Source organism: Tachyglossus aculeatus, assembly GCF_015852505.1.
Source record: "Tachyglossus aculeatus isolate mTacAcu1 chromosome 12 unlocalized genomic scaffold, mTacAcu1.pri SUPER_6_unloc_2, whole genome shotgun sequence".
Classification (NCBI taxonomy): domain Eukaryota; kingdom Metazoa; phylum Chordata; class Mammalia; order Monotremata; family Tachyglossidae; genus Tachyglossus; species Tachyglossus aculeatus.
Window position 1 is genome coordinate 16,289,769 of NW_024044829.1, and position 25,833 is coordinate 16,315,601.

At 42.0% G+C, this 25,833-nt stretch overlaps 1 non-coding gene and 2 pseudogenes across 1 annotated transcript; all 3 read left to right on the forward strand.

Annotated features, from left to right (window-relative positions):
- The first annotated feature begins 2,836 nt into the window (after positions 1-2,836).
- Positions 2,837-2,910, forward strand: TRNAI-AAU. The gene has a single exon. It is a non-coding gene; the product is annotated as a tRNA-Ile (tRNA).
- A 6,777-nt stretch (positions 2,911-9,687) lies between these two features.
- LOC119921427 lies at positions 9,688-10,686 on the forward strand (annotated as a pseudogene).
- A 5,176-nt stretch (positions 10,687-15,862) lies between these two features.
- Positions 15,863-25,819, forward strand: LOC119921454 (annotated as a pseudogene).
- Positions 25,820-25,833: the final 14 nt, after the last annotated feature.

Below are 25,833 nucleotides of genomic sequence, written 5' to 3' on the forward strand. Positions count from 1 at the left end.
GAGTATGGGCCTATTACGCTATTTATTTTATTAATGATGTGCATATAGTTATAATTCTATTTATTCTGACGGTTTTGACACCTGTCTGCATGTGTTGTTTTGTTGTCTTTCTCCAGAAAGGCAGGTTTTGGTGACGGCTTGGATGTGAGGGGTGAATGAGAGAGCGGAGTCGAGGATGACACCAAGGCTGCGGGCTTGTGAGATGGAAAGGATGGTAGTGCCGTCAACAGAGATGGGAAAGTCAGGGAGAGGGCAGGGTTTGGGAGGGAAGACAAGGAGTTCAGTCTTGGACATGTTGAGTTTTAGGTGGCAGGCAGACATCCAGATGGAGATGTCCTGAAGACAGGAGGAGATGCGAAGCTGGAGAGAGGGGGAGAGAGCAGGGGCAGAGATGTAGATCTGGGTGTCATCAGCGTACAGATGATAGTTGAAGCCGTGGGAGCGAATGAATTCACCAAGGGAGTGAGTGTAGATCGGGAACAGAAGGGGACCAAGCACTGAACCTTGGGAACCCCCACAGTAAGGGGATGGGAGAGGGAGGAGGAGCCTGCAAAAGAGACTGAGAATGAACGACCGGAGAGATAAGAGGAGAACCAGGAGAGGATGGAGTCTGTGAAGCCTAGGTCGCATAGCGTGTTGAGGAGAAGGGGGTGATCCGCAGTATCGAAGGCAGCTGAGAGGTCGAGGAGGATTACGATAGAATAAGAGCCGTTGGATTTGACAAGGAGGAGGTCATTGGTGACCTTTGAGAGGGCAGTTTCCATGGAAACGGAAGCCAGACTGGAGGGAGTCGAGGAGAGAGTTGGTGTTGAGGAATTCGAGGCAGCGCGTGTAGACAACTCGTTCAAGGAGTTTGGAAAGGACTGGTAGGAGGGATATGGGGCGATAACTAGAAGGTGAGGTGGGGTTGAGAGAGGGTTTTTTAGGATGGGAGAGACATGAGCATGTTTGAAGGCAGAGGGGAAGGAACCAGTGGAGAGTGAGCAGTTGAAGATGGAAGTTAAGGAGGGGAGAAGGGATGGAGCGGGAGATTTCATGAGATGAGAGGGAATGGTGTCAGAAGCACAGGTGGCCGGAGTAGCACTTGAGAGGAGGGAGGAGATCTCCTCTGAGGATACTGCTGAGAAGGATGGGAGAGTAGTGGAGAGCCGTGATGGCCGGGGAGTTGGAGAAGGGGCGGGGGGAGTAACTTTGGGGAGCTCAGACCTGATTGATTTATTTTTATTAATGAAGTGTGAGGCCAGATCGTTGGGGGTGAGGGAAGGAGGAGGGGAAGGAACGGGGGGCCTGAGAAGGGAGTTGAATGTACAGAAGAGCTGACAGGGATGATGGGCATGGGTATCAATAAGGGAGGAGAAATCGTTTTGTCTGGCAGAGGAGAAGGCTGAGTTAAGGCAGGAAAGGACAACCATGAAGTGAACGAGGTTGGCATGGTGTTTAGACTTTCGCCAGCAGCGTTCAGCAGCTCGAGCATATGAGCGAAGGAGGTGGACAGTGATAGTGATCCAGGGCTGTGGGTTAGTGGTACAAGAGCGGCGAAGGGAAAGGGGAGCAAGCGAATCTAGCTTAGTAAATAGGGTAGAGTTGAGAGCAGTAATCTGATCATCAAGATTGGGTAGAGAGGTGGGGTGTGAGGCGCTCAGAAAGATGGATGGAGTCAAGAGAGCAGAGATCTCTATGAGGAAGTAATATGGATTTACAGGGAAAAGGAGTGTGAGTGAGGAGGCAGGTGAGAAGATTATGATCAGAGAGAGGGATTTCAGAGTTGGTGAGGGTGTAGACAGTGCAGTGGTAGGAGATGATGAGGTCGAGGGTGTGACCAAGTTGGTGAGTGGATGAGGTAGGGTGGAGCAAGAGGTTGGCAGCGTCAAGGAGAGATAGAAGGCGGGCGGCAGAGGAGTCACCAGGGATATCTATGTGGATGTTGAAGTCTCCCATGATCAGAGTGGGCATGGAAAAGGAGAGAAGGAAGGTAAGAAACGCATCGAAATTGTTAAAGAAGTTGGAAGTGGGGCGGGGGGCCGGTAGATGATAGCTACAAGAATCTGGAGGGGGTTGTAGAGGCGAATAATGTGGGCTTCAAAGGAAGCGAAGGAAAGGGAAGGGGGACGAGGGATAGTGCGAAAGCGACATTGGGGGACGAGAAGGAAACCGACACCTCCTCCTTTTCCGGTGAGTCTGGGGGAGTGGGAGAAAAAGAGGCCTCCAAAGTCCTGATACATTGGAGCCTGGAGCCTTTTTGTAACTATAAAATACGAGGCAGACGCATGACTTGGAGAAGAGGAAATATCCATGTTATTTTTCCATTGTGGTGATCATATTTTTTGGGTATCTTTTCTTTTGTACATTGTATTTGAAGATCTTCATTTTAGTTGGTTTGCAGCTTTTGAGGGCTTGCATCCTATATGCAGACCTGGAAAGGCCAGGTAAACAATCGGCTTATTTGCATGCTTTTAAATTAAGACCCAAACTGTCCAGCTACTTCTTTTCAGTAAAATGGATGTTCCTATGCCTTTATTGCTCATTTTAGTTACGGTGGAATTGCTTTAGTATTAACTTGTTCATTTCCAGTGTTTTCCGTGCTTTGAAGTGTCCTGGTCCACCAAAGCCCCAGACATTCCTCAGGATTTATATTTCCTTTTGGATCAGTGTTACGTCCCAGAAGAGTCATCTAGGGAGAAAGGGGTTCATGACTCGGCTTTACCGATGGAATAAGCCACGATATTCAGTATTCCAGTAAGGAAACATTTATTACATTTATTTGTTATTTATTATTATTTATTTACATTTACTTATTTATTTAAATTTATTATTTATTATAAACATTTATTATAGCGGCCGGTTAGCTCAGTTTGTTAGAGCGTGGTGCTAATAACGCCAAGGTCGTGGGTTCAATCCCCGTATGGGCCATGTATCTCTTCTAGACTGTGAACCCACTGTTGGGTAGGGACCGTCTCTATATGTTGCCAACTTGTACTTCCCAAGCGCTAGTACAGTGCTCTGCACACAGTAGGCGCTCAATAAATACAATTGAATGAATGAATGAATTAGTGAATAGAAAACATTAATAGTAAGGATCCTGCTTGTAGTAAGGTCTCAGCCCAGGGACAATGAGATCTCTGGCACCATTAAGCCCTCAAACCAGGGAAGTAGAGAATTTCCTACCATGGATGATCAATCTCAAATCAGTATTCAGCCCAAGGACGGGCTTAAAATCAACACGAGCGTCCCCATTTAAATGGTCTCCTTCTGCTCGGGCTGTCTGGGTCATCCTGTCAGATAAGAGTGAACAGCCAAGTACAGACTGAAACCAGAGTGGGCATCCCTGTTTGAAATGGATATCCAGGGCTTTCTCATTCATCCTTTCAGGTAACAGTAAACGGCAGAGCTTCCTCCGCATAATAGCCCAAATTTACCAGTTACAGTTCCAATGTCTTTTGCTCTTAGAAGACATCTCACTGGGACACCCTGAAGGGGTGTCAACATTTAGGTCTTCACTTGAAGCCTAGGCTTCTGGCTCACCTGTGATCACAGGAAGCAATATGATGAAGGACATTAAGTTCAACACATTCTTTACACAAGGTGCAAACTGCACACGTCAGTAAGTTTGATGCTATAATAATCAGGCTCCCGGTCAGATCTAATAGCCGTAGGGCTATTCTAGTAAGCTATAACTTGGTTTACCTCAACTCATCATAAAATAATAACAATAATAATAATAATAATAATAACAATAACAATACTTGTGGGATTTATTAAGCACTTATTTTGTACCAGGCACCTTCCTATGTGCTGAAGCAGATACAAGACAATCAGGTTGGACACAGTCCCTGTACAGAGGGCTCACATTCTTAATTCTCATTTTACAGATGAGTGAACTGAGACACAGAGAAGTTAAGTGACTTGCCCAAGGTCACACAGCAGACAGGTGGTAGAGCTGGGATTTGAACAAAGGTCCTTCTGACACCCAGGCCCATGTTCTATCCAATGGGCCATACTGCTTCTCCACCCAAGATCATTTCTCTCCAAATTGAAATCTTGACACATACCTCATGACACAAGCCATGATTTTCTCTATTCTCAGCCTCTCAGTGACATCTCTGTCTCTCATGTTATCTGAATATGTGTTCTGGATCTTAATCCCAAAATTCTGATTGTCTTCTCAATTTCTATTATCTCCAAAATAAATGCATTCATTTACATGGCTCAATATTATGAACTCCTGCAAGTACAAGATGGAGTGCTATAATAACTTATTTTTATAATTTTTATGGTATTTGCTAAGTGCTTACAATGTGCCAGACACTGAACTAAACACTGGGCTAGATACAGTAAGGTTGTATCAAGCTAGTCAGGTTAGGGTACAGTCCATATCATACATGGAGCTCACAGTTTTAATCCCCATTTTACAGATGAGGTAATTGAGGCAGACAGAAGTTAAGTGATTTCCCCAAGATCACAAAGCAGACAAGTGGTGGAACCAGGATTAGAACCCAGATCTTTCTGTCTCCCAAGTCCATGTTCTATCCACTAGACCAAACAGCTTCTCACTTTATTTACCACTGTGCATCCAGAACTGACCAGAATCTATATCCTTGCACTTTCCTGGTGCTGAGTACATTGTAAGTGGGGAAGAAATGTCATTGATAAACAAAGGATTGTGTTTACAGCTAAAGGAATAAAATAAGACTCAATCATGAATCAACTGGTGGTTGCCAGATTATTTTTCGCAAATGAGATAATCAGTTATTGACTGGTGGAATGGTTTACCAATGGTAAGTTAAAAAAAGTCTTAAACTAAAATCTAAAAATCTAAATAAGAATTAAATGCAAAAGTATTTTTTTTTCTGTAAAACTTATTAGTTCATCGTGCTGAAAAAGTTAAGAAACAATCATTTCTGAAACGTGGAAATGTTTAAGATGACAGTAGTCACAATTGTTTGTTAAAAAATTGGGGTATTTGTTAAGCACGTTCTATGTGCCAGGCACGGTACTAAGCACTGGGGTAAATGCGAAATAATTGGGTTGGACACAGTCCCTGTCCCACATGGGGCTCACTGTCCTAATTCCCATTTAACAGATGAGGAAATTGAAGGCACAGAGAAGTTAAGTGACTTGCCCCAGATCACACAACAGACAGGTGGTGGTGAAGCCGAGATTAGAACCCAGGTCCTTTGACTACCAGGCCCATGGTCTTTCCACTAAACCACACTGCTTCTCATAATTTCTCACAAATTCACTTTGAGAACAAGTAGGAAAGATATTTGCTGATGTGGCCTCCCAAGACATATAGAGTCCTGTCAATTGAAAGACCTCTGCAGAGGGGTAAAATCACATCTAACTCACTATGGCGAAGTTTGGCCCTTTCAATATTTGTGGATATTGAAGTGGATTGCTGAAGCAGCATGGTCTAGTAGATAGAGCATGGGCCTGGGAGTCAGAATGATCTAAGCTCTAAGCCCAACTCTGCCACTTTTTTGCTTTGTGACCTTGGGCAAATCACTTAACTTCTTTGTGCCTCAGTTACCTCATCATTAAAATGGGGATTAAGATGTAAACCCCATGAGTGACATGGATTGTGTCTAATCTGATTATTTTCTGTCTACTCCAGTGCTTAGTACAGTACCTGGCACATAGTAAGAGCTTAACAAATGCCACAATAATAATAATAAGGAGCATCTTGAGGGTAGTGATTGTTTCTACCAAATCCACTGTATTGTATTCTCCAAAACACCAAGTATAATGATCTGCCCACAGTAAGCACTCAATAAATATCATTGATTGATTGACTTATTGCTGTGCCACCCTACAAAATAGTATTGATCAGAAATGGACTGAACACCTCACTGGACTACATCTAGCCTAAATGTCTTTTGGGTTATTTCAAGTTACTGGTTACTTCCATTAACCCCTTATGATAGAAATGGAGATGTCAGCTGAGGTCAGGAACACTTGGTAAAAAATGAATAATCAACAGAGTCTTTCCCTTTTTTCCAAGAGTTTAAGGGAGAAGATGTCCAGAAATGCCAAATTAGAGTACCTGATAATTAACAAGGAAACCAGGGAAAATGGAATTATTGGCACAACTGAGAGAGTTGCCTTCTCTATTACTAAAAGGACCCATAATCCTGACTCTTCCGGGGATGCTATAAACAACTTGTGAATTATTTAGGGCAATTCTAGGTACCAAAATCCATCCCCTTAATGTGAAATGTTGAAGTTGAAAGGGAATGAAATTTTCTTCCTTTTTCTGTCATGTATATCATTATTAGAATTCACTCTTTAGTCAAACTTCTTAAATATTCATTTAATGATCTCCTTTAACGTATGCAATTTTCTAAGTTCTAATGGCATATCGGTCAAATTCTACAGTCTAAATAAAACAGTCTAAAGTACTATCAAAAGGTTGTTCAAAGACTCCTTTTGTAAGAGATTCAAAAAGGTTACAGAGATCTCTCATGTTTGGACATTTCATTTTGATTTGTATGTTCTCCCAATGAATGTGGACTCAAGACATCAATTCATTATTATATAGGAACAGCATTTGTAAAAGGAGAAATGGGTCATCAGCCTATGAACTATATAAAACACGAACCCAATTCCATCAGGAAACAGAAACTCAATCCCATCAGGACTTTTCTTGAGAACCAGTGGGAAATTTGCCATGCCTTCTTGGTATTTTAGTGTGGCAGATATAACTGAGTTCTGTAGTTTGTATAAAATAGCTTATTTTAGAAAATGAGCAACATTATGATAGTGTCACATGTTTTGGAAATTTAGATTCAAAGTGTTTCAAGCGTAAAGGTTGTTTCAAGCATTATTCAAGCTTTTTTTTCTCTGTTTCTTTCTAAGTGAGGGAATTCCTCATTGCTCAGTTCTGGGTCCCTTTCTATTTTCCATCTACACTCACTCCCTTGGAGAACTCATCCACTCCCGTGGCTACAATTCTCACCTCTTCCTGGATGATTTCCAAATCTATCTCTCCAGCCCTGACCTCTCCTCTTCTCTGCAGTCTCACATTTCCTCTTGGCCTCATGACACCTTAACTCGTATGTACTGCCAACACCCCAAACTTAGCTTGTCCAAAACTGAACTCTTCTTCCCACCTAACCCCTGTCTTACCCTCAGTTTTCTGTCACTGTAGACAGTACCACTCTCTATCTCATAGGGCCATAACCTCAGATATTGTCCTCAATTAATCTGCCTACATATTTCATCCATCACCAAATCCTGTCGATTCAACCTTCACAATACTATTAAAAATCCACCCTTCCCTCTCCATCCAAACTGCTACTATGTTGATCCAAGTACTTATTCTATCCCACCTTGACTATTGCAATACCCTTTCTACTTCAGTCCTTACTTCACAATGCTGCTTGGATCATTTTTCTAAAAGTAATTTAATGACTTCCCACTGCTCAAAAACCTCCAATCCAACTCCATAACAATTGTTGATTTAAAAGCACTCGATCAGCTTGTCCCCTCCTATCCTTCTCAATCAAATCCGTGATATTTACTGAGCTGTTACCGTGGGTGAAACACTGTACTAAGAGCCTGGGAGAGGACACTATGACAGAGTTAGCAGACATGTTTCCTGCCCACAAAGAGCTAATGTCTAGAGGGGGAGATGGACAATAATATAGATAAGTTACGAATATGTACAGAAGTGCTTCGGGATGAGGGTGGGATGAATCCCAAGGGGTTAAAACATAGAGATAGAAGTGCATAGGCCCATTATCTTACTGATTTTCTACTACAGCCCAACCTGCATGTTTCACTCCTCCAAAGCGAACCCATTCACTGTACCTCAAACTCTATCTTGCTGCTGACCACTTTCCCATAACCTCCCTCTGGCCTGGAAATCCCTCCCCTTCCTATCTGACTGACCACCACTTTCTCCACCTTCAAATCCTTATTCAAATCATATCTTCTCCAGAGGCCTTTCCTAAGCCCTCCATTTCCCTACTTCCTCTCCTTTCTGTGTCACTCATGTACTTGAATCGTATCATTTAAGGACTTGATACTCACTCTAACCCCAGCCCCACGGCACTTACAGACATATCCATAAATTATTTTAATGACATTCTCCCAGGAAAGACATTAAACTCCTTTTGGGAAAGGAGCATGTCTACCAATCCTGTAGTATTGTACTCTACTAAGTGTTTAGTACAGTGCTCTGCACACAGTAAGCACCCAATAAATGCCATTGATTGATCTTGACAAACTGTGAAAGAGCCTTCTCAAACTAGTTTGCAGATTGTAGCTCCTCATGCAAAATAGCTGGAAAGTATGATGGTTATCTACTTATTTCAGAATGAAATGCCTTTTTTTGTGTTGGGTTACTTAACTAAATTCACTGTATAATTTATTCACTCACTGCTTCAATTTTCAGATGCTGTTATATTCACAGTGGGAGTGGTGTACATTCCAGAGACACATAATCCACATCTTCATGGGTTATGTGGGTATGGTTGAAATTTCTCTCTGCCACGAGGGTTCAAAAGTCAAAAGTTACAGAGAACCGGAGGGATTTTTTTTATCCTTTCATGTCATTCTGTCACCCATTTAAACTCTCATGTGGATATTAATCTGTTAATTCATCATTCAGTAATGCATTTTAATTGCTTCATTTTTTTATGTTTCTCCTTATACTATTTTATCTGTTGTATATTTGGCAGTTTATGTCCCCTGGTTTTCCCCATTACATTTCAAGACATCTGACTACGACTCTTGCCTCTATGACACATTCCCAAAATGTTATTGTAGGGCTCTGCGCACAGAAATGTGTTCAATACATGCAGTTGATGATAATGATGTCAAGATAGATGTAATAATAATGAAAGTATTGGATTGAAGCTTCTGGACCACTTCTTGTGTGAATCTGTTGAGGATCCTGGACAGACAAGTATTTAGAGCTGTCAAGAATCCTCAGTGGATTTCACTCCCAATAATTCCATCCAAAATAAAGAAATCAGTCAGAAAATAGAGTCCAGCTCCTTCCATAAAGGGAGTTGTGATTAAGTCATGGAAGGATGAATGCCTTCAGCTCTTCTCTACAATTCCTAAACCTGGTTCCTGTGGCAGAGGATGCGTCCAAAGTAGCTGCTGTTATGCTTTGAGCTGGTCTGACAGAATTCTGAATCAGGAAACAACCGCTTCTCTAGTAATAGGAAAAATGTTATAATAATGCTATTTGTTGAGTTTCCACTGCATTCCATGAACTGAATTAAGCATGCTCCCTGTCCTTAACGACCTTATACTCTAATGGGGGAAACATATATAAAGGCATTTACAAATAAGTTAACCCTAACCTTAATTGTTTTTTTTTTCTCTTCATACATGAGTTTGGGAAGAGGACAACCAACTTTTCTAATAGGAACCCATGTATTTGCACAGATATATCTGCTATTTTTAGTATTCTTCCTTGCAATATGCTTGATGCTGCATGTTCTATGTATTCAATCATGTTTGATGTTCTGTTTCTGACAGGAAAGCACTTCCCTAAAATGGAGAAACCAAAAATAGCCCTTTTTTGTTTTACAAAACAACCATCTTTGTTATTTGGGAGTTAGACCATAACCTTTCTGATCCTCTTTGCTTGCTACACACTAATGTGTTAGTTGTTGCATTTCCACTACGGTTAATTGAAATTCAATATTTTTCCCCCCAAGGAAATTACATGGCAAAATGGTGAAGGAAAACTTAACATACATTACTGAATTTATTTTTCTGGGACTCTCTGTCCAGCCAAGGGTCCAGCTTACGCTTATCATCATTTTCTTGTTCTTCTACCTACTAACATTGGCTGGAAATGTTGTCATAATCACTGTGATCAGCCTGGAACCCTGACTTCAAACCCCAATGTACTTCTTCCTTGCCAATTTCTCCTTCCTGGACATCTGTTACACTTCCACCAATGTCCCTCAAATGCTTTCCAGCCCGGTGGGAGAGAGAAAGACCATCTCATTCACTGAATGTGCCACCCAAATGTATTTCTCCCTTTCCTTTGGGATGATCTAATGTGTTCTTGGGGTCATGGCTTATGATCGATATGTGGCCAAATGTCACCCATTGCATTACACTGTTATCATGAACAGAGAGATATGGGTCCAGCTGGGAATGACCTCGTGGATCAGCAGCTCTCTGAGCTCCCTGGTGATCAATGCCCTCACCTCGAGCTTGCCCTACTGCGGGCCCAATGCATTAAACCATATCTTCTGTAATGTGCTGACAGTCTTGAGGCTGGCATCTACAGACAATTCCCTCTCGGAGATAGTGGTATTTGTCTTCAGCATCATTATAGTCTTCATTCCTTTTCTCATCATCGTGGTCTCCTATAACTGCATCCTCATGTTCATCCTTGGGAGACATTCCACAGTGGGGAGGCACAGGGCCTTTTTGCCGTGTCTTTCTCACCTGACCATGGTGGCTCTCTTCTATGGGATGGCCATCTTTGTGTACATGCAGCCTCAGTCTGGTGCCTCTCAGACTGGTGGAAAGGTCATTGCATTAGTCTACATAGTAATCACACCCATGCTCAACCACCTGCTCTACAGCCTGAGAAACCAGGAAGTGAAAAGAGCTCTGAGGAAAGTTCTGAGGAAAGTCATCGACAGACAGAAGACCACCAGAACATTAGGATCATCAGTCAACGAGTTGTATTTAGTGAGCATTTACTGTGGGTAAAGTTCTTTCTGTTCTGATTTTCATAGCATGCAGAGGTGATACAACCAGTCTCAGTGAATTGAGTGTATAGCTGCTCTTCTCATTCAAAGTAGAGGCCACTCGCAGTGAAATTCACCTATGAGTAGTTGAGTGGCTGAAAAGACAATGCAGCAGGCACAGTCAAGACCATGATATGCCCACTCAAAAACGATTCTTCACTTTGCAGTGTAAATAATAAAGGGACTGTTACTGGTTAGCTATGCTCAGTCACAAACTTTCTGGTCAACCCATGGCAAGTCCCTTCATCTTCCTGGGTTTCCATTTAATTATTCCAAAGGAACTCATCCCAAGGATGCTAGTTTTTTCTAGAAAGTCCTGCAGTGAGAATCTTGGCAGTAGCCACCACTTCTTCACTTGAGCTCTGCCTGGGCCATTTCAAAGCATCAGGAAGATTGTAGGCAACAGTGAGGGGAAAGGACTGGTTTTGGAACTCTAATCCATCTCTTCAAAATGGTAACCTGTCTAAAGGGGAAATAATTTCCTGACACTCAGTCAGAGTAACTATGCAGGGAAATGTGCACCAACTCTGTTGTATTGTATGCTCCCAAGCTCTTAGTACAGTGCTCTGCACACGGTTAGCACTCAATAAATACCACGAAAAACTATGTATTTATATTAATGGACGCCTCCCCCTCTAGACTGTAAGCTCATTGTGTCTACCAACTTTGTTGTACTTTCCCAAGAGCTTAGCACAGTGCTCTGCACATAATAAGTGCTCATTAAATACCAGTGATGATGAGGCTTGGTGACTGACTGTTAGAGAGAGAGTCTTTTCTGGTTTAGGAATAAATTTCTAGGAATAAATAAACCCAGCAACCAAAAAAGGATTTACTGAGAAATTCACGTTTTGCAGTTTTAAGCTGTCTAAAAGTAAATTAAAACCTGATCTTCAATAATTTCCTATTTTAGGTTTTCATTAGTCTTTTACTTTTAAGACTGTATGGCACTGCCATCAAATCTTAGGAATTAAATTTATTCAGCATCTTCATACCTTTGCTCTGGTTATAAGCAATATTAAGAATAATTGATTTTAGACACAGGCCCAATCAATACTAAGTAGTTATTTTAACCTGATATTTGGTAAAATAAAAGGTAGTGGGACAATGCCAACCCGCCCACACAGGGACACTTTATTGGGCAACCCACTAGAGACACTGTGAACATCTGGGTGCTTTGAAGGGGTAAACAATATGTCAGTGACTTGCTGAGGTATGAGCTGCACAAAAAATGCTAGGCTTCAGGTGACCTTTTTGTTTGGTTTCTCTGACCAATATAGGGTGGGATGATTAGCTGCAGCTGTGGTGAGAGATGGGTGGAGGTGAGAGGAAGGTCCCATGGTACCCGATTCCCTCATTTGTTCATCCAATCATATTTACTGAGCGCTTGCTATGTGCAGAGTACAGTACTAAGCAGTTGAAAAGTACAATTCCTTTCCCTTCTTTCCTAGCTGTACTGAAGTTGAATTTAATCATATTTGGGAAAGTGCATAATCAGCTAGATTGGCTGATTTGAATGTGGTCAATTTTTGAGGAATTTGTTGAATAGGAGGGTCACTGTCCAAAACCTTGCCTTGACATCAAAGCACCACTGTGCACTTGCTCTGAGACTATCCCGTCTACAGGGAGCCTCCCTTGGAACCAAGGCCCCTGGGATGGCCCCCAGCCTCCCCAGCTCTACAGCAAATAAGTGAAATAATTGGGATAGATAGCAGGTTTGCTCATCTAACCTAGTTCCCAGACTGCCCCTCTCTGTGACTAGCAGAGAGAAGAAGTATGGCTCAGTGGAAAGAGCACTGGATTTGGAGTCAGACGTCATGGGTTCAAACCTTGGCTCCACCAGTTGTCAGCTGTGTGACTTTGGGCAAGTTAGGTCACTTCTCTGTGCCTCAGTTACTTCATCTGTAAAATGGGGATTAAGATTGTGAGCCCCCCGTGGGACAACCTTACCACCTTACAACCTCCCCAGCGCTTAGAACAGTGCTTTGCACATAGCAAGCACTTAATAAATGTCTTCATCATTAGCACTATGGAGAAACCCAATCTGGATCCTGGATTTGACCTCTATTGGTTCCTGATAGACTAGGGCTGTCACAGAGCCTTGAGGACAACGGGTGGATCTGGGATTCAGGAATACTGGTTGTCTAGCACTGTGAATACTCTGGGCCCACTCTCTAGTTTATTAAATCTCAGACAAAATCCGAGTGTTACCATGTCTTCCCTTGGTTCTAGAGGTCGATAAACCAAGACTTGGTTGTACCAGCTTCCAAATATAGAAAAACTTAATTTCATTGGCTTAAGTTCCATCCAGATTTGCATAATCACCTTCATTCTTCGCACCTAGGGAAACTACGTCCATGAGTAGTTAGCCCTGTTGAGAAGTAGCATGGTGTAGTGATAGACCACGGGCCATGGTCTATCAGGAGGTCATGGGTTATAATCCCCATGTTGTCACTCGTCTGCTGTGTGACATTGGGCAAGTCACTTCACTTCTCTCTGCCTCAATTGCCTCATTTATAAAATGGGGATTGAGACTGTGAGCCCCATGTGAGACAGACACTGTGTCCAACCCAATTTGAGGTAGAAGCAGCGTGGCCTAGTGGAAAGGGCATGAGTCTGGAAGTCAGGGGTCATGGGTTCTAATCCCAGCTCCACCATATGTCTTCTGTGTGTCCTTGGGCAAGTCACTTCACTTCTCTGTGCCTCAGCTGGAAAATGGAATTAAGACTGTGATCCCCATGAGGGACAGGAACTTGTCTTCTCTTGTTACCTTGTATCTACTCCAGCACTCAGAATGTCGTTTGGAACGTGGTAAATACTTAACAAATACCACAGTTATAATAATAATAATTATTATTATCATGAATGTTTGGAGGAGTAAATGCATTCCGTAGAGAAAATCAATCAATCAACCAATCAATGGTATTTATTGAGTGCTTATTATATGCAGAGCACTGTACTGAGCACTTGGGTGCTTCTAGCTCGAATATGGTTGGACCGAGTCTCTGTCCCACATGGGGCTCAAGTCTCAATCCCCATTTTACAGATGAGGTAACTGAGGCACTGAAAAGTGAAGTGACTTGCCCAAGGTCAGAAAGCAGACAGTACCACAGAATTAGCCGGCATGTTCCCTGACCATAAGAGTTTACAGTTTAGAAAAATATTTGACTTCTAGTTGGCAAGAGTCCTGCTTCATATTCCGTGTTCATGGACAAATGGGGCCCTCAGAATAATTGTAATCTGGTGAGAAGTGGGATTAGAAGTCTAATCAACGTCAATGCCAAGAAAAAAAAACTGTCTATGACCCTGAAAGGGTAATGAACATCCCTCTGCTGATAGCTTACTGCAAGTAAGGGAGTATGAGGCAGGACTCTGGCTTAATTATTTTTTCCCAGGGACATTACATTTCAAGGATGCTCCCAGATGAGTAGCATTTTAATTGCTTCTTCTGGGTGTGTCTGAGAAATACTGTAGGGAAATCATTCTAGAGGAAAAAATAGATATAAATCACCTGCCTTTCTGACACTGTGGTGTTATTAATAACACCACTCTGCAGTCAGAGGTAGGTAATTCACTATATTTGCCGCTTAAATCTCGTTTTTCTACTAAATCCATTCTTTCTTGGTTGTGAGGTTTTCTTTGTTATCATTATCCTTTGGTTTTATGGGCCTTTTAATGCCAGGAAGACAGAAGCTGGAATAGAGGTTTCTGCTATGAGGTAAACCCAAGCCACTCTAGGACAATTTTGCTATTTTCAGTCAAACAGATGGACAAATATACAAGAGATGTTGCTATTAAATTTAGGTTGCTGAATCATTACGCAACTGGAAACGTGATGCCAGAAGAGAAATTCAGTTTTTAATCTCACTGCCTCCATTTGTAGAGGCCCCGAAACAGTCCTATGGAGGACTTCATGAATTATCTGGGAAGATTTAAGACTATCCATTTGTTGAGGAAGGTTTAGCAACTGGCCCATCTGGAAACACCTCAACATGTTTAGAGGACTTCTTTAAGTCACAGTCAGTACTATGATTCAGAGGACATTGGACGGCCATTTTGATGTATTTGGTTGGAAAGTAAATACACCTAAGATATTTCAACCTCTCTCAGGGTCTCACCTGGAGGGTTTCCAGTACTCTACTGGTCTTGGCTACGAGAGGGAGTGTCAAGCAGAGGCCAAATATTTGATTCCTACCTAGGGCAGTGGCTGGCAATTGGAAAGCAATCTGCTACAAGTAAAAACTCACCCGTGCTGGGCAGCAGTGGCATGGGAGAGAGTCAAGGGAGGAGACTTGAATTTACTGCACAGAAGGTGGCAATGGTAAACCACCTCCGTAGTTTTACCAAGAAAACTCAATGGATACAGTACCAGAACGATTGAAGATGGAGAGCAGGGTGTTCTGGTAGAGATGTGTCCTTGGTGTCGCTATGGTACAGAAATGACTCGACGGCATGATACAAGGTATTTCAATATATTTTTATTCTGAAAATTACTTAAAATGGCAATACTCATTGGCTTTAGAAGACATGCAAAATAATCAGCTCCAGGTGTACCTTGAATAAATAGGTAGAACTCTCTAGTCAGCTTTTTCTTAATAATTTGAAACCATTTCTCCATTCTGATAATCTTAGCAGAGAGGAAAGCATTATTTAATAATCAAACCCATTTATTAGAATGTAAGACGCAAAGTCTGCATATTCAAATGGATTGGGTTCAAATTATTTCTAAATTTTGGTTTTCTAAGATGATATTTGAAACTTGTGATCTTATGGACATCAAATGAAATCCCTGTGATGCTCATTTACGTTCCAAGCTGCATTTAAATGTTATTTATTAAATAAGGATATGAGCCAGTTGTCAAGTTTTATCTTGAATTCTATCAAGTTTTGAGAATGGGCTTTAAGCCATGGCTTCAGAATGAAATGAGGAAATAGAATTTTCTTATTGAATCACTGTACAAGTGAAAATATTAAAAATAGTATGAGTTGATGTGAATATTCATGCATGCATGTATGTACTAGAGAGAGACAGACCATACTACACGTGCGTATTAGCAAACAAGTGGAAGAAAGCAATTTAAACCTGAGCAACATCTTCTGTTGTAATCTCTATCTCAGTTAGCAATGCAGATGATGAGGAAATGCTTCCTAAAAATGACACTACTGGTTTGGAATTTGTTCTCTTGGGATTGACATCACAACCAGAGCTGCACGTCATCCTCTTCAAGATCTTCCTGGTGATCTACCTCATCACTCTGGTGGGGAACCTGGGGCTGATCCTTCTAATCAAGACTGACTCCCTACTATACACTCCCATGTACTTTTTCCTCAGCCACCTCTCCTTCGTGGATCTGTGCTTTCTTCCAATCTCTCCCCTCAGATGCTGGTGCATTTCTTATCAGAGAAGAAGACAATTTCTTCTGCTGCATGCTTTATGCAGTGCCTTTTTCATTGGCCTTGTGATTACCAAGTTTTATATCTTTGCTGCAATGGCTATTGATCGTTTTGTGGCTTTCTTATCCTCTGCAATACAGCAGCAAGATGTCCAAGAATGCCTGCCTTTGCCTGGTCGCTGTTCCCTACACCTTTGGCCTCCTGAATGACCTTTCCAAGACAGTACTGACGTTCCACTTGTCTTTCTGTAGCTCCAAGACAATCAATCATTTCTACTGTGCTGATCCACCCCTCATTATGCTGTCCTTCTCCGATACCTATATCAAAGAAATGGCAATGCTTATAGTTGCTGGCTTCCCTCTATCTAGCTCCCTCCTAATAATTCTCATATCGTACATTTTTATTCTTGCTGCCATCTTGCGGATCTGCTCTGCCAAAGGAGAGTGCCGAGCCTTCTCCAAATGTGGCTCCCACGTGACAGCTGTCATTGTATTTTAGGGGACCCTTTACTGCATGTATCTAAGGCGGCCTTCGAAGCAGTCTCCAGAGGAGTAAAAAATCACTGCTGTCTTTTATTCTTTTGTGAGTCCCATGTTGAACCCCTTAATCTACAGTCTGAGGAACAAGGATGTGATTGATGCCCTAAAGAAAGTAATCAGGAGAAAACTGCTTAATCAGATGGCAGGCTCCATGTCTGCTATTTTCTAATAATCCAGGAATGCAAGAACAATTAAATAAAACTTGTTTACCCTTTACAGCCTGACCTTTCTCTTGTCTAATTTTCTCTTAAAAATAACAGGGAATGGTCCTTTTTTGACATTTCAATGTCCGTCTTCTGAATGCTGTGTTCCTGGGGATAGGGGAAAGGAAATGGTGTTATCCATAGATCATAAATAATCTTACCCATAGACCATATCAAATTCTTTCATCCAGTTTCAAATGTCATTCTACTTTATATAAATTATGTGATTGAGCTAGGTGTATTTTTATTGTTCCAGGCCAGCAAGAGTTCTCTAACAGTCAAGTAAGTTTCCCAGGCAAGCCCTAACTTTAACAAACTTCTTTTCAAAGGGCCCAGAGACATTACCTCCTGCCTTGCAGATGCACTTTATATAGTTGTTGAACGAAAATGGGCCAAGCAAGAGATCCCCGGCATCTGCCTGGTGCCGAGGATCATAGGAGATCTGGGGGACAGGGGTGGGTAGGACGGGGCTTGGCTTCCCGAGTGACCTTGAGAACAGGGTGTATGACAGAGGTGAGAGCCTCCTTACCCCATCTAGTTTCCACCTGTGCATTCACGTCCAGTGCTTAATACAGTGCTCTGAACATAGCATCATATAAGAGAAGCAGAGTGGTTCAGTGGAAACAGCACGGACTTGAGAGCCAGAGGTCATGGGTTCTAATTCTGGCTCTGCCACCTGTCAACTGTGTGACTTTGGGCAAGTCACTTAACTTTTCTTGGCTTCAGTTACCTCATCTATAAAGTGGGGATTAAGACTATGAGCTCCACGTGGGACAACCTGATCATTTTATATCTCCCCCCAGTGCTTAAAACAGTGATTGGCACATAGTAAGCACTTAACAGATAGCATTGTTATTATTACTACTCCTTACCTGGAAGGGATGGACTAACCATTGGAGAAGGTGCTGTGTGAGAGACTTTAGCATTGCTAAGGATGTGTTGAAGGATGTTTGTATATGGTTCCGAGACAGGAGGATGGACAGGATGACCTGGAGGTCCTTCTAGCCAGCTAGGTGAAAAGAGAGACCAGCCAGGGAGGCTAGGTCTGAGTCCCAGAGAGGAGTAGTATGTAGTAAGAGACTTGACACCTGTCCACATGTTTTGTTGTCTGTCTCCCCCTTCTAGACTGTGAGCCCGTTGTTGGGTAGGGACCGTCTCTAGATGCTGCCGACTTGTACTTCCCAAGCGCTTAGTACAGTGCTCTGCACACAGTAAGCGCTCAATAAATACGATTGAATGAATGAGCGTGACCCCTGACCCACTTCTTTAGACTAACTCTTGGTAACGTAGCACCATCCCCTCGACCCACATCATAAGACAAATTCATTTTAACATTAATTCGACTCCTAGTCTACTTCCTAAACTAACTCTCTTTATCTCTTTAGAAACACGATCCCCAGCCTTCTGCTTATTGCATCCTGCCAAGGTGGACAATCTCCCGCTTAGCAGTTAGAGAAGAAAGGAAAACCGGAGAAGAAAGGAAAATTCACTGTCATCCCAAATTCCAAAATGGAGCAAACTATTTGGTTAGTAATAGAGTCGGGCATACTGGGAAGAAGCTCGATGTCACAGCAACAAGAATAGTATAAGAGGAAGGGAAAAGGAGACCCGTGTCACTGCTCGCTGTCATCTGAAGGGGAGACAGGGACAGCCCAAGCCCATGGGACTTCTTAAACTGGAGAGCCCATGCCAGTCTGCCTCGTTATGGGCCGGAGCACCCAACGAGACTGATCATCTCGCGGTAGGAAAACTCTATGCCTGGTTTGGGTGGGGACAGTTTGTTGCTTTATAGCTGAGTCTGTGATTTTCTGTTGATTGTATGCTGTATATTAAAATACCTAGTGTTTAACTAAGTTATAATGATCATTTCCTTGGCAGCCCCAACACACGAACTCTCTAATGTAATCCTGGGTACTAAGTTGACCACTGGCAACCTAACAAAAATATTGGCTGATTTTATGGTGCTACCATTGGACTAGGCCTGTGAGGGCTTTTTTGGTGTGGTGTTTTGACATAGCAGAAACCCTAGTTTGCAGAATCCACTCACTAACAGAAGCAATTTTCAGACCTAGGCAGCCTGGCCATTTAAGAGAAAGACCTCTCTAGAATAATAATGCTACGGAATAGTACTAATTGAGGTATTACGTGCTTACTATGTGCCAAGCATTAAGCACGGAAGTAGATACAACACAATCATATCAGGCACAGTGCCTGTCCCACATGGGGATCACAGTCTAAGTAGGGGGGGAGAACAGCTATTTTATCCCCGTTTTGCAGATAATGAAACTCAGGCTCAGAGAACTTAAGTAACTTGCCCAGGTTCACACGGCAGGCAAATGGAAAGAGCTGGGAGTACAATTTAGCTCATCTGACTCCCCAGGTCCATTCTCTTTCCAGTAGGCTACTAGGAAATATTAGTACCTAGATACTTCTGTAGCACCCCCAGGAACCAAGAAACTGCATTGGTTGCTTGAGACAGGTGACTGGATTGGTAGAGGGCCAAGATTGCATGGCTGCATAACGTTGGCTTCCAGGAAGTGGAGATAGAATGAAAGTCAATCAGTCAGTCAATTGTATTTATTGAGCATTTACGGTATGCAGAGCACTGTATTAAGCACTTGGGACATTACAATAAAACAATATGAGACACATTCCCTGCCCGCAGTGAGCTTACAGTGTACAATGGAGCTTGCAGAGGGAGTTGGGAAATGGAGAGAGGAAAAAAGGAGAGAGGTCCAGATGGAAGGGTAAAGGAAAGAGGAAAGAAAAGAGGGTGGGACAGACTCTGCTGCTTAACTACCATTACTGCCCTCTGCTATGGGCCATCATCTGCCTGCACTGGCCACCACAGCCAAAGCCGTTGCTTTACAACAATCAAATATCCAAGGCTTCTTCATATGGCTAGAAATATTTCCTTACAAGAATGATACAGATGACAATAATAGATGGGTAGTTATTCTATGGAAAAGTTGTCATAGATTATTTATTTTGAACTGATTAGTTTTCATTGATTTATGTCAGAGTCTTCAATAAGCAAATTGTACTTCTTAGACCTTCTGGTGGTAATCCACTGAGCTTCACTATCATTCTCATCTACTACATGCTCATTTTTTCTTCTGTCCTTAGTATATGTTCTGCTGAGGGGCAACAAGAAGCCTTCCTTACCTGTGGCTTCCATTTGACCCTGGGTTAACAAGTTCCCTGGGATCCTTTTCTGAATCTCTTTTAGAGCTGATCAATCTTTTTGGGTCTGATATGGCAGGGATTGTGAATCCCACCTTGGCTTTTTCAACCTGATATGCATGCATTGTTGAACACCATCCATAGTGTCTTCAAATACAATTTATTGATCTTCTTCAAATACAAAGGACAAATATATAGAGTTGGAGTTAAAGAGTCTGATTAAAGGAAATATTTTTGAAGTTTTCCATGACTTTCTGTGTCTCAAATATGATTAACTGATTGATCATGTTGAATCTGTCAGCATGGATGGCATCATGGGCTCAATGAAAGAGTAGGGGCCTTGGACATCTCTGAGATCTTGAGCTAGTCACAACCACTCCGGATCTCAGTTCCAACATCTGTAAAATGGGGATAAGATGCTTGGTTTCCCAACCTTTTAGACTTTGAGCCATCCATAGGAAAGGGACTATGTTCATTCTGGTGATCTTTTACCTACCTCAACACTGAACGTGCTGCTTTGACACATACTAAGTGCTTAAAAAGCATTATGTCACTTTCTCTCTGTGTCTCTTTCTCATTCATACACACACAGAGATTCATATTAACATACGCTGCAAGTTTTAGCAAGTGTTTACTCCTCCATTTAAGCAGTAACAAGGCTTGACATAAGTCAGACATAATGAAATTCTGCAATTAGTTGCAGCAGCTTACCTTTTTAAATCAACCAGAAGAGACTTAATTTATCATGGGAAACTGGGAAATGAAGAGAAAGCATGGGGCTTATGTGAACACCTTTCTTGGAAAAATAAACTATGACTCACATCATTAATATTGCATCTCCAGAGCTGAATCAAACAGTATCACTTTAATTGTTTCCTCTGAGCCTAGTCGAAAAAGGCCCTAAGGATTTGAGTCCCTAAAGCACAGAAGCAACTATAAACTGTCTCTACCAACCCTTGTCCTTAAGACAGCTCTGAGACACTTTTCTTCTTTCACAGGTAGGTCTAGCAATCCTAAACACTTGTACATCTAGATATATTTTTCTATTTTCTTTTTTGGTGCTGATTTGGAATAAGGCAGAAATGGTACAATTGGTGACCTGATAAAACTGTCAATTGGGTGTGGATGGAAAAATGCTTTCATCTACTTAATCAGCTTTCCAAGGAGGTGACTGAAGTTAACTTAAAGCAAATCTATTTGTTTTAGCTATTTCTTAAGCTCTTGACAAAGAAACATGAATTACATTTAGGGAATCTTCTACTCACAGCAATCCCGAAGAAATTCTGGTAAATGAAATGCTTTCAGGTGGGGAAAAATTAATTAAATATTTGATTTAATTAATTTGATTTGATTTATTAATCAATAAATATTTCTATATAATCCTGTAGCTCTGTTTGGCACTAGATGGTCAACATCTAGTCCAATTTTTGAGGACATGTTTACCAATTATATTGTATTCTCCCAGGTGCTTAGTACAGTGCTCTGCACACAATAGTCATACTCTACCATTGAGTTTCTGCAGGATCTGAAGTGAGTCACTTAATCTCAGCTACTTGTCACAATTATACCACCATCATATGCCTCCAACCATACCCGTGATACCTTCAAAACTGAGCTGAGCACAACATTATCAACCTAACCTAACCTAGCTGTCCTGGCTGTGTCTCTGACTCAGCAGTGAGAGAGCAGTGGGGGTGAGGAGAAAAGCAACTTCAGTCAACATAAACACTTGTGGGGAACCAAGATTACATATAAACATCAAGTGCTCTGTACAGTGCCCTGTACACTGTAAGTCTTTTATAAATACCACTGATTGATTGAAGATGCTTGGAGTTTGTTTTGGACATTCCTCAGAAGCACTTGCTTCAGGAGGAAATGCAAACTATCGACTAGAACCTTAGACGTACCATGTGGAGAGCATGGATTTTGTAGATTTTCCGTGGTAATTCTCCTCCAGATATTCCACACATCATAATTTGTAAAGCAGCATCCTTCTACTCCACACAGTTTGGGGAATGTATTCTCCTTTTTCATATTCTGGTTTGTGGACTTGCTCCTCAATAGAATTAGGTCTTACTCTCTCCTCCTAAACAGGGATGAAATTAGGGCTCACTATGCCTATTTGAAATCAATTCATCTGTATGTGGCATTGCTGTAAACCTTATGGGTCTCTTTCAAAGATTTATATTGTACAGTGAGGAAGGACTGCTTTGAGATTAAACTGCTATTGCATATATTTACTCCTTTGTGATTCCATTGTCCCTTAGATTTCCCAAGTCACTGGCAAATATAATCCACCACAGCTTTTGAGATGATCATCTTCTTGCTATCCTGCCAGGATTTTATTTTAGTTCAGTTGATTCAGACTCGTGGAAATACCAGCAGTTGCTATCCTGAGTCATCTTCTAATTGAGATCGTGCCATGTTACCTCTACGAGGCCTTTCCCAACTAACCCAGTCAATCAATCAATCAACTGTATTTATTGAGCACTTGCTGTGTTGAAAGCACACTGTGTGCAAGCCCCTCATTCATTTATTCATTCATTCATTCAATCCTATTTATCAATCAATCAATCAATCAATCGTATTTATTGAGCATTTACTGTGTGCAGAGCACTGTACTAAGCGCTTGGGAAGTACAAGATGGCAACATATAGAGACAGTCCCTACCCAACAGCAGGCTCACAGTCTAGAAGGGGGAGACAGAGAACAAAACCAAACATTTTAACAAAATAAAATGAATAGAATAAATATGTATAAGTAAAATAAATAAATAGCGTAATAAATGCGTACAAACATATATACTTATATACAGGTGCTCTGTGGAGGGGAAGGAGGTAAGGCAGGAGGGATGGGAAGGGGAAGAGGGGGAGAGGAAGGAGGGGGCTCAGTCTGGGAAGGCCTCCTGGAGGAGGTGATCTCTCAGTAGGGCTTTGAAGGGAGCAAGAGAGCTAGCTTGGCGGATGTGCAGAGGGAGGGCATTCCAGGCCAGGGGTCGACAGTGGGACAGGCAAGAACGAGGCACAGTGAGGAGATTAGTGGAAGAGGAGTGGAGGGTGTGGACTGGGCTGTAGAAGGAGAGAAGAGAGGTTAGGTAGGAGGGGGCAAGGTGATGAAGAGCCTTGAAGCCGAGAGTGAGGAGTTTTTGCCTGATGTGTAGGTTGATGGGTAGCCACTGGAAGTTTTTCCCCATCATTTCCCCATCTAAGCCTTCCTTTCTATATCGAGTATGCACTTGGGTCTATTCCCACTGAACACTTTGATATTCACCTCTCTCCCATCCCCACACTAGTTAGGTATATCCCCATCTGTAATATTTTTAATGTCTATTTCCCCTTCTCTTCGGTAAGCTCTTTGTGGGCAGGTTTGTACTGCGTATTTTGTACTGTACTCTCCCAAGTATTTAGTAAAGTGATTGGCACACAGTAACTGCACATTAAATATTATTAATTGATTGAAAGAACTCCAAGAAGTGAGAGAAGGAGAGAGTCCCATTCACGTCTATTAATGGCCCTTTGTTTTGTATTATAGTTGATTAAATTAAAATGAGCAAAATGTCTAATAGGAATCATACAGAAGTGACTGAATTTATTCTCCTGGGGCTGAAGGTTCAAGCAGAGCTGCGTCCTATCCTCTTTGTAATGTTCCTCATCATCTACCTCATCACTGTGGTGGGGAATGTCGGCATGATTGTTCTCATTCGGATCACTCCCAGACTGCACAATCCCATGTACTTTTTCCTCAGCCACCTCTCCTTTGTGGATTTATGCTATGCCACCAATATCTCCCCTCAGATGCTGGTGCATTTCTTATCAGAGAAAAAGACTATTTCCTCTGTTGGTTGTTTCATTCAATTTACTACTTTTGTCTCACTGGCCATCACCGAATATTATCTGCTAACAATCATGGCTTACGACCGCTACGTGGCAATTTGCAGCCCACTGCTTTACGGCAGCAAAATGTCTAGGGGAGTCTGCATCGGTCTGGTGATGGCTCCTTATGTCTATGGTTTCCTTAATGGCTTGATCCAGACGGTGCTGATGCTCCGTTTGTCATTTTGCGGTTCTAATGAAGTCAATCACTTCTACTGTACCGATCCTCCTCTCCTACTCCTGTCTTGCTCTGACACCTTCGTCAAAGAAACTGCCATGTTTGTGGTTGCTGGTTTCAACCTCATCTGCTCTCTCTTGATCATTCTCATCTCCTATGGTTTCATCTTTGCTGCCATCCTGAGGATCTGTTCGGCTGAGGGGAGACTCAAAGCCTTCTCCACCTGTGGCTCCCACCTGACTGCCGTCACCATATTTTATGGGACTCTTCTCTGCATGCATCTAACACCTCCCAATGAACGGTCGGTTGAACAGGGGAAAATCATTGCTCTCTTTTATACTTTTGTGTGCCCAATGTTGAACCCTTTCATATACATCATGAGGAATAATGATGTGAAGGACGCTATGAACAGTGTTCTCAAATTTCAGTTGGTGACCAAATAACTCTGGTCAACACTTTCTCGAATCTGCTTTCTGGCAGAGGCATTTGAATTGAACTCTGTTTCACATTAAAAACATTTTTTAGTATTCCAAATCAGTGATGATGATTTTTGTGGTATTTGTTAAGCATTCACTATGTGCCAAGAACTATGGTAGATACAGTTCAATTAGATCAGACTTGGTCCCCCTGCCACTTGGGGCTCATAGTTGTAGAAAGAGAGAAAAAAGTGCATTTAATCCTCATTTTAAAGATAAGAAGATAAGATAAGATAAGCTGAGGCACTGAGAAGCTAAGTGACTTGCCCAAGGTCACACTGCAGACAAATGGCAGCTGAAATTAGAACTCAAGTCTCCTGATTTCCAGTCCTCTGCTGTACGACTTCCCTCAGTACCTCTAGAAGACTTAATGGTACTCAGGAGCCACTTGAGGCACTGGAACTGGGCCTCTCTTGGAATCTTTAGCCCCTTTGGGTAGCCCCATGCTCTTCTGAACCCATAATACAGTCAGCCAGTCTATTGATATCCCCCCATCCTGACTTGGTGTGTACTCACTCTCTTGCTCCACAGGTGCCCTCCCTGCCATCCTTCTCGGTGCATATATAGGTTTTCATTATCAATACATTCTCCCCAAAGCAGAGTTGGATGCCACGGTTTACCTGGGCAAGCTCAAGTAAAGATGTGTTCCCTGGTGCAGTTGAATCAACACAACACAGGTCTTGAAATAACACAGGTCGTCCTCTGCTCATCACCCTGCAGTCCTTCACAATCAAACCCAGAGATTTATTTCATCTCTCTGATTCCTTTACTTACTTCTTTACTCTGCTTTATATTAGTTTTAAATTTCTCAAATCCATTTCTTAGATCTTTTAACGTCCCCCTTCTATGTGGAAAAGCCTGGATATATCCATCTAGAATGTAAGCTCATTGTGGGCATGGAATGTATCTGTTTATTGTTGTACTGTAGTCTCCCAAGAGCCCAATAAGTGTTCAATAAGTGTTCAATAAATATCCATCTAGAATGTAAGCTCACTGTGGGCATGGAATGTATCTGTTTATTGTTGTACTGTAGTCTCCCAAGAGCCCAATAAGTGTTCAATAAGTGTTCAATAAATATCCATCTAGAATGTAAGCTCATTTTGGGAACGGAATGTATCTGTTTATTGTTGTATTATAGTCTCCCAAGAGCACAATAAGTGTTCAATAAATATGACGATAACCTGACCAAGTTGCTTCTTTCAACAACTTCAAAATATTCCTCAGAGACCTTGGCCCTGAAATTATTTTTTTGATGCTATTATAAACT